This window comes from Petromyzon marinus, chromosome 23 (genome assembly GCF_048934315.1).
Source record: "Petromyzon marinus isolate PM22_M1 ecotype Great Lakes invasive population chromosome 23, UKy_Petmar_22M1.pri1.0, whole genome shotgun sequence".
In the NCBI taxonomy this organism is placed as follows: Eukaryota; Metazoa; Chordata; class Hyperoartia; order Petromyzontiformes; family Petromyzontidae; genus Petromyzon; species Petromyzon marinus.
The window spans coordinates 13592501-13600000 of NC_133689.1; the positions used below are offsets into that span (position 1 = coordinate 13592501).

At 45.6% G+C, this 7500-nt stretch overlaps 17 non-coding genes and 2 pseudogenes across 17 annotated transcripts; all 19 read right to left on the reverse strand.

Annotated features, from left to right (window-relative positions):
- LOC142928046 (5S ribosomal RNA) overlaps positions 1-88 on the reverse strand; it is a 119-nt pseudogene extending 31 nt beyond the window's left edge.
- A 427-nt stretch (positions 89-515) lies between these two features.
- Positions 516-634, reverse strand: LOC142926315 (5S ribosomal RNA). The gene has a single exon (XR_012943240.1). It is a non-coding gene; the product is annotated as a 5S ribosomal RNA (ribosomal RNA).
- A 252-nt stretch (positions 635-886) lies between these two features.
- Positions 887-1005, reverse strand: LOC142926026 (5S ribosomal RNA). Its single transcript, XR_012942950.1, has one exon. It is a non-coding gene; the product is annotated as a 5S ribosomal RNA (ribosomal RNA).
- Positions 1006-1258: 253 nt separating this feature from the next.
- On the reverse strand, positions 1259-1377 carry LOC142926954 (5S ribosomal RNA). The gene has a single exon (XR_012943878.1). It is a non-coding gene; the product is annotated as a 5S ribosomal RNA (ribosomal RNA).
- A 431-nt stretch (positions 1378-1808) lies between these two features.
- On the reverse strand, positions 1809-1927 carry LOC142927514 (5S ribosomal RNA). The gene has a single exon (XR_012944438.1). It is a non-coding gene; the product is annotated as a 5S ribosomal RNA (ribosomal RNA).
- A 252-nt stretch (positions 1928-2179) lies between these two features.
- On the reverse strand, positions 2180-2298 carry LOC142926834 (5S ribosomal RNA). The gene has a single exon (XR_012943758.1). It is a non-coding gene; the product is annotated as a 5S ribosomal RNA (ribosomal RNA).
- Positions 2299-2550: 252 nt separating this feature from the next.
- LOC142928047 (5S ribosomal RNA) lies at positions 2551-2669 on the reverse strand (annotated as a pseudogene).
- Positions 2670-3100: 431 nt separating this feature from the next.
- On the reverse strand, positions 3101-3219 carry LOC142926316 (5S ribosomal RNA). Its single transcript, XR_012943241.1, has one exon. It is a non-coding gene; the product is annotated as a 5S ribosomal RNA (ribosomal RNA).
- Positions 3220-3471: 252 nt separating this feature from the next.
- Positions 3472-3590, reverse strand: LOC142926027 (5S ribosomal RNA). The gene has a single exon (XR_012942951.1). It is a non-coding gene; the product is annotated as a 5S ribosomal RNA (ribosomal RNA).
- Positions 3591-3842: 252 nt separating this feature from the next.
- On the reverse strand, positions 3843-3961 carry LOC142926170 (5S ribosomal RNA). The gene has a single exon (XR_012943095.1). It is a non-coding gene; the product is annotated as a 5S ribosomal RNA (ribosomal RNA).
- A 427-nt stretch (positions 3962-4388) lies between these two features.
- Positions 4389-4507, reverse strand: LOC142926807 (5S ribosomal RNA). The gene has a single exon (XR_012943731.1). It is a non-coding gene; the product is annotated as a 5S ribosomal RNA (ribosomal RNA).
- A 42-nt stretch (positions 4508-4549) lies between these two features.
- LOC142928730 (5S ribosomal RNA) lies at positions 4550-4668 on the reverse strand. The gene has a single exon (XR_012945040.1). It is a non-coding gene; the product is annotated as a 5S ribosomal RNA (ribosomal RNA).
- Positions 4669-4920: 252 nt separating this feature from the next.
- On the reverse strand, positions 4921-5039 carry LOC142926236 (5S ribosomal RNA). Its single transcript, XR_012943161.1, has one exon. It is a non-coding gene; the product is annotated as a 5S ribosomal RNA (ribosomal RNA).
- Positions 5040-5291: 252 nt separating this feature from the next.
- On the reverse strand, positions 5292-5410 carry LOC142926049 (5S ribosomal RNA). The gene has a single exon (XR_012942974.1). It is a non-coding gene; the product is annotated as a 5S ribosomal RNA (ribosomal RNA).
- Positions 5411-5662: 252 nt separating this feature from the next.
- LOC142926734 (5S ribosomal RNA) lies at positions 5663-5781 on the reverse strand. Its single transcript, XR_012943658.1, has one exon. It is a non-coding gene; the product is annotated as a 5S ribosomal RNA (ribosomal RNA).
- A 253-nt stretch (positions 5782-6034) lies between these two features.
- Positions 6035-6153, reverse strand: LOC142927409 (5S ribosomal RNA). Its single transcript, XR_012944333.1, has one exon. It is a non-coding gene; the product is annotated as a 5S ribosomal RNA (ribosomal RNA).
- A 252-nt stretch (positions 6154-6405) lies between these two features.
- Positions 6406-6524, reverse strand: LOC142926358 (5S ribosomal RNA). The gene has a single exon (XR_012943283.1). It is a non-coding gene; the product is annotated as a 5S ribosomal RNA (ribosomal RNA).
- A 431-nt stretch (positions 6525-6955) lies between these two features.
- Positions 6956-7074, reverse strand: LOC142927445 (5S ribosomal RNA). Its single transcript, XR_012944369.1, has one exon. It is a non-coding gene; the product is annotated as a 5S ribosomal RNA (ribosomal RNA).
- Positions 7075-7326: 252 nt separating this feature from the next.
- LOC142927644 (5S ribosomal RNA) lies at positions 7327-7445 on the reverse strand. The gene has a single exon (XR_012944567.1). It is a non-coding gene; the product is annotated as a 5S ribosomal RNA (ribosomal RNA).
- Positions 7446-7500: the final 55 nt, after the last annotated feature.

Consider the following 7500-nt stretch of genomic DNA (forward strand, 5'->3'; position numbering starts at 1 on the left):
TCCCATCCAAGTACTAACCAGGCTCAACTCTGCTTGGCTTCCGATATCAGACGAGATCGGGCGCATTCATGGTGAGATGGTCGTAGGCCATGCTTGGAAAGACCTGTCGCACATTCAGATGTATTAAACAATCAACATTCAACTATTCTTCTGGAGGCCATCGCTCAAAAAACCTTTATACTGGTAGAAAAGAAGTTGTAAACTGAGTGTACCAGCCTGCAATAGATTAATGTGTCCGTCCGTCCGTCCCCTTTCAATACTTTAATGAAGTGAAATCTCGTGCTGTTGGGTGTATAAAATCAGTAATAGACAGCGCAGAGACTTGTCCTACCAGCCCACTCTGCAGGGACCTGTTTCTGAGCTCCTGGTTGTGCCCCGAAAGAGTGGCATAAAACATTATATTACAAAAAATATTGATCCCAATGCAGTACACCATATCGACGTGAAATTGGCAGGTGCACTCACTTGATGAGTCGAAGTGCAAAAAGCGACCCATCCAGATACAACAATGCAAAATCCTACAACACCTGGTATTCCCAGGCAGTCTCCCATCCAAGTACTAACCAGGCTCGACCATGCTTAGCTTCCGAGATCAGACGAGATCGGGCGCATTCAGGGTGATATGGTCGTAGGCCGTGCTTGCAGAGACCTGTCGAACACTCATATGTATAAAACAATCAACATTCAACTATACTCCTGGAGGTCATCGCTCGTGAAAACGTTTATTCTGAGCTCCTTGTTTAGCCCCGAAAGAGTGGCATCAAACAGTATTTTACAAAAAATATTGATCCCAATGCAGTACACCATATCGACGTGAAATTGGCAGGTGCACTAACTGGATGAGTCGAAGTGTAAAAAGCGACCCATCCAGATACAACAATACAAAAGCCTACAACACCTAGTATTCCCAGGCAGTCTCCCATCCAAGTACTAACCAGGCTCGACCATGCTTAGCTTCCGAGATCAGACGAGATCGGGCGCATTCAGGGTGATATGGTCGTAGGCCGTGCTTGCAGAGACCTGTCGAACACTCATATGTATAAAACAATCAACATTCAACTATACGCCTGGAGGTCATCGCTCGTGAAAACGTTTATTCTGAGCTCCTGGTTTAGCCCCGAAAGAGTGGCATCAAACAGTAATTTTGCAAAAAATATTGATCCCAATGCAGTACACCATATCGACGTGAAATTGGCAGGTGCACTAACTGGATGAGTCGAAGTGTAAAAAGCGACCCTTCCAGATACAACAATGCAAAAGCCTACAACACCTGGTATTCCCAGGCAGTCTTCCATCCAAGTACTAACCAGGCTCGACTCTGCTTAGCTTCCGAGATCAGACGAGATCGGGCGCATTCAGGGTGAGATGGTCGTAGGCCATGCTTGGAAAGACCTGTCGCACATTCAGATGTATTAAACAATCAACATTCAACTATACTTCTGGAGGTCATCGCTCAAAAAACCTTTATATTGGTAGAAACGAAGTTGTAAACTGAGTGTACCAGCCTGCAATAGATTAATGTGTCCGTCCGTCCGTCCGTCCCCTTTCAATACTTTAATGAAGTGAAATCTCGTGATGTTGGGTGTATAAAATCAGTAATAGACAGCGCAGAGACTTGTCCTACCAGCCCACTCTGCAGCGACCTGTTTCTGAGCTCCTGGTTGAGCCCCGAAAGAGTGGCATCAAACATTATATTACAAAAAATATTGATCCCAATGCAGTACACCATATCGACGTGAAATTGGCAGGTGCACTCACTGGATGAGTCGAAGTGTAAAAAGCGACCCATCCAGATACAACAATGCAAAATCCTACAACACCTGGTATTCCCAGACAGTCTCCCATCCAAGTACTAACCAGGCTCGATCATGCTTAGCTTCCGAGATCAGACGAGATCGGGCGCATTCAGGGTGATATGGTCGTAGGCCGTGCATGCAGAGACCTGTCGAACACTCATATGTATAAAACAATCAACATTCAACTATACTCCTGGAGGTCATCGCTCGTGAAAAAGTTTATTCTGAGCTCCTGGTTTAGCCCCGAAAGAGTGGCATCAAACAGTATTTTACAAAAAATATTGATCCCAATGCAGTACACCATATCGACGTGAAATTGGCAGGTGCACTAACTGGATGAGTCGAAGTGTAAATAGCGACCCATCCAGATACAACAATGCAAAACCCTACAACACCTGGCATTCCCAGGCAGTCTCCCATCCAAGTACTAACCAGGCTCGACCATGCTTAGCTTCCGAGATCAGACGAGATCGGGCGCATTCAGGGTGATATGGTCGTAGGCCGTGCTTGCAGAGACCTGTCGAACACTCACATGTATAAAACAATCAACATTCAACTATACTCCTGGAGGTCATCGCTCGTGAAAACGTTTATTCTGAGCTCCTGGTTTAGCCCCGAAAGAGTGGCATCAAACAGTATTTTGCAAAAAATTTTGATCCCAATGCAGTACACCATATCGACGTGAAATTGGCAGGTGCACTAACTGGATGGGTCGAAGTGTAAAAAGCGACCCATCCAGATACAACAATGCAAAAGCCTACAACACCTGGTATTCCCAGGCAGTCTCCCATCCAAGTACTAACCAGGCTCAACTCTGCTTGGCTTCCGATATCAGACGAGATCGGGCGCATTCATGGTGAGATGGTCGTAGGCCATGCTTGGAAAGACCTGTCGCACATTCAGATGTATTAAACAATCAACATTCAACTATACTTCTGGAGGTCATCGCTCAAAAAACCTTTATACTGGTAGAAAAGAAGTTGTAAACTGAGTGTACCAGCCTGCAATAGATTAATGTGTCCGTCCGTCCGTCCGTCCCCTTTCAATACTTTAATGAAGTGAAATCTCGTGCTGTTGGGTGTATAAAATCAGTAATAGACAGCGCAGAGACTTGTCCTACCAGCCCACTCTGCAGGGACCTGTTTCTGAGCTCCTGGTTGTGCCCCGAAAGAGTGGCATAAAACATTATATTACAAAAAATATTGATCCCAATGCAGTACACCATATCGACGTGAAATTGGCAGGTGCACTCACTTGATGAGTCGAAGTGCAAAAAGCGACCCATCCAGATACAACAATGCAAAATCCTACAACACCTGGTATTCCCAGGCAGTCTCCCATCCAAGTACTAACCAGGCTCGACCATGCTTAGCTTCCGAGATCAGACGAGATCGGGCGCATTCAGGGTGATATGGTCGTAGGCCGTGCTTGCAGAGACCTGTCGAACACTCATATGTATAAAACAATCAACATTCAACTATACTCCTGGAGGTCATCGCTCGTGAAAACGTTTATTCTGAGCTCCTTGTTTAGCCCCGAAAGAGTGGCATCAAACAGTATTTTACAAAAAATATTGATCCCAATGCAGTACACCATATCGACGTGAAATTGGCAGGTGCACTAACTGGATGAGTCGAAGTGTAAAAAGCGACCCATCCAGATACAACAATACAAAAGCCTACAACACCTAGTATTCCCAGGCAGTCTCCCATCCAAGTACTAACCAGGCTCGACCATGCTTAGCTTCCGAGATCAGACGAGATCGGGCGCATTCAGGGTGATATGGTCGTAGGCCGTGCTTGCAGAGACCTGTCGAACACTCATATGTATAAAACAATCAACATTCAACTATACTCCTGGAGGTCATCGCTCGTGAAAACGTTTATTCTGAGCTCCTGGTTTAGCCCCGAAAGAGTGGCATCAAACAGTATTTTACAAAAAATATTGATCCCAATGCAGTACACCATATCGACGTGAAATTGGCAGGTGCACTAACTGGATGAGTCGAAGTGTAAAAAGCGACCCATCCAGATACAACAATGCAAAAGCCTACAACACCTGGTATTCCCAGGCAGTCTCCCATCCAAGTACTAACCAGGCTCGACTCTGCTTAGCTTCCGAGATCAGACGAGATCGGGCGCATTCAGGGTGAGATGGTCGTAGGCCATGCTTGGAAAGACCTGTCGCACATTCAGATGTATTAAACAATCAACATTCAACTATACTTCTGGAGGTCATCGCTCAAAAAACCTTTATATTGGTAGAAACGAAGTTGTAAACTGAGTGTACCAGCCTGCAATAGATTAATGTGTCCGTCCGTCCGTCCCCTTTCAATACTTTAATGAAGTGAAATCTCGTGCTGTTGGGTGTATAAAATCAGTAATAGACAGCGCAGAGACTTGTCCTACCAGCCCACTCTGCAGGGACCTGTTTCTGAGCTCCTGGTTGAGCCCCGAAAGAGTGGCATAAAACTTTATATTACAAAAAATATTGATCCCAATGCAGTACACCATATCGACGTGAAATTGGCAGGTGCACTCACTTGATGAGTCGAAGTGTAAAAAGCGACCCATCCAGATACCACAATGCAAAATCCTACAACACCTGGTATTCCCAGGCAGTCTCCCATCCAAGTACTAACCAGGCTCGACCATGCTTAGCTTCCGAGATCAGACGAGATCGGGCGCATTCAGAGTGATATGGTCGTAGGCCGTGCTTGCAGAGACCTGTCGAACACTCATATGTATAACAAAAGCCTACAACACCTGGTATTCCCAGGCAGTCTCCCATCCAAGTACTAACCAGGCTCGACCATGCTTAGCTTCCGAGATCAGACGAGATCGGGCGCATTCAGGGTGATATGGTCGTAGGCCGTGCTTGCAGAGACCTGTCGAACACTCATATGTATAAAACAATCAACATTCAACTTTACTCCTGGAGGTCATCGCTCGTGAAAATGTTTATTCTGAGCTCCTGGTTTAGCCCCGAAAGAGTGGCATCAAACAGTATTTTACAAAAAATATTGATCCCAATGCAGTACACCATATCGACGTGAAATTGGCAGGTGCACTAACTGGATGAGTCGAAGTGTAAAAAGCGACCCATCCAGATACAACAATGCAAAAGCCTACAACACCTGGTATTCCCAGGCAGTCTCCCATCCAAGTACTAACCAGGCTCGACCATGCTTAGCTTCCGAGATCAGACGAGATCGGGCGCATTCAGGGTGATAGGGTCGTAGGCTGTGCTTGCAGAGACCTGTCGAACACTCATATGTATAAAACAATCAACATTCAACTATACTCCTGGAGGTCATCGCTCGTGAAAACGTTTATTCTGAGCTCCTGGTTTAGCCCCGAAAGAGTGGCATCAAACAGTATTTTACAAAAAATATTGATCCCAATGCAGTACACCATATCGACGTGAAATTGGCAGGTGCACTAACTGGATGAGTCGAAGTGTAAAAAGCGACCCATCCAGATACAACAATACAAAAGCCTACAACACCTGGTATTCCAAGGCAGTCTCCCATCCAAGTACTAACCAGGCTCGACCATGCTTAGCTTCCGAGATCAGACGAGATCGGGCGCATTCAGGGTGATATGGTCGTAGGCCGTGCTTGCAGAGACCTGTCGAACACTCATATGTATAAAACAATCAACATTCAACTATACTCCTGGAGGTCATCGCTCGTGAAAATGTTTATTCTGAGCTCTTGGTTTAGCCCCGAAAGAGTGGCATCAAACAGTTTTTTACAAAAAATATTGATCCCAATGCAGTACACCATATCGACGTGAAATTGGCAGGTGCACTAACTGGATGAGTCGAAGTGTAAAAAGCGACCCATCCAGACACAACAATGCAAAAGCCTACAACACCTGGTATTCCCAGGCAGTTTCCCATCCAAGTACTAATCAGGCTCGACCATGCTTAGCTTCCGAGATCAGACGAGATCGGGCGCATTCAGGGTGATATTGTCGTAGGCCGTGCTTGCAGAGACCTGTCGAACACTCATATGTATAAAACAATCAACATTCAACTATACTCCTGGAGGTCATCGCTCGTGAAAACGTTTATTCTGAGCTCCTGGTTTAGCCCCGAGAGAGTGGCATCAAACAGTATTTTACAAGAAAATATTGATAACAATGCAGTACACCATATCGACGTGAAATTGGCAGGTGCACTTACTGGATGAGTGGAAGTGTAAAAAGCGACCCATCCAGATCAAAAAATACAAAAGCCTACAACACCTGGTATTCCCAGGCAGTCTCCCATCCAAGTACCAACCAGATTCGACCGTGCTTAGCTTCCGAGATCAGACGAGATCGGGCGCATTCAGGGTGATATGGTCGTAGGCCATGCTTGGAAAGACCTGTCGCACATTCAGATGTATAAAACAATCAACATTCAACTATACTTCTGGAGGTCATCGCTCATAAAACCTTTATTCTTAGCTCCTGGTTGAGCCCCGAAAGAGTGGCATCAAACATTATTTTTCGAGAAAATATTGATCCCAATGCAGCACACCATATCGACGTGAAATTGGCACGTGCACTCACTGGATGAGTCGAAGTGTAAAAAGCGACCCATCCAGATACAACAATGCAAAAGCCTACAACACCTGGTATTCCCAGGCAGTCTCCCATCCAAATACTAACCAGGCTCGACCATGCTTAGCTTCCGAGATCAGACGAGATCGGGCGCATTCAGGGTGATATGGTTGTAGGCCATGCTTGGAAAGACCTGTCGCACATTCAGATGTATTAAACAATCAACATTCAACTATACTTCTGGAGGTCATCGCTCAAAAAACCTTTATACTGGTAGAAACGAAGTTGTAAACTGAGTGTACCAGCCTGCAATAGATTACTGTGTTCGTCCGTCCGTCCATCCCCTTTCAATACTTTAACGAAGTGAAATCTCGTGCTGTTGGGTGTATAAAATCAGTAATAGACAGCGCAGAGACTTGTCCTACCAGCCCACTCTGCAGGGACCTGTTTCTGAGCTCCTGGTTGAGCCCCGAAAGAGTGGCATCAAACATTATATTACAAAAAATATTGATCCCAATGCAGTACACCATATCGACGTGAAATTGGCAGGTGCACTCACTGGATGAGTCGAAGTGTAAAAAGCGACCCATCCAGATACAACAATGCAAAAGCCTACAACACCTGGTATTCCCAGGCAGTCTCCCATCCAAGTAATAACCAGGCTCGACTATGCTTAGCTTCCGAGATCAGACGAGATCGGGCGCATTCAGGGTGATATGGTCGTAGGCCGTGCTTGCAGAGACCTGTCGAACACTCATATGTATAAAACAATCAACATTCAACTATACTCCTGGAGGTCATCGCTCGTGAAAACGTTTATTCTGAGCTCCTGGTTTAGCCCCGAAAGAGTGGCATCAAACACTATTTTACAAAAAATATTGATCCCAATGCAGTACACCATATCGACGTGAAATTTGCAGGTGCACTAACTGGATGAGTCGAAGTGTAAAAAGCGACCCATCCAGATACAACAATGCAAAAGCCTACAACACCTGGTATTCCCAGGCAATCTCCCATCCAAGTACTAACCAGGCTCGACCATGCTTAGCTTCCGAGATCAGACGAGATCGGTCGCATTCAGGGTGATATTGTCGTAGGCCGTGCTTGCAAAGACCTGTCGAACACTCATATGTATAAAACAATCAACATTCAAC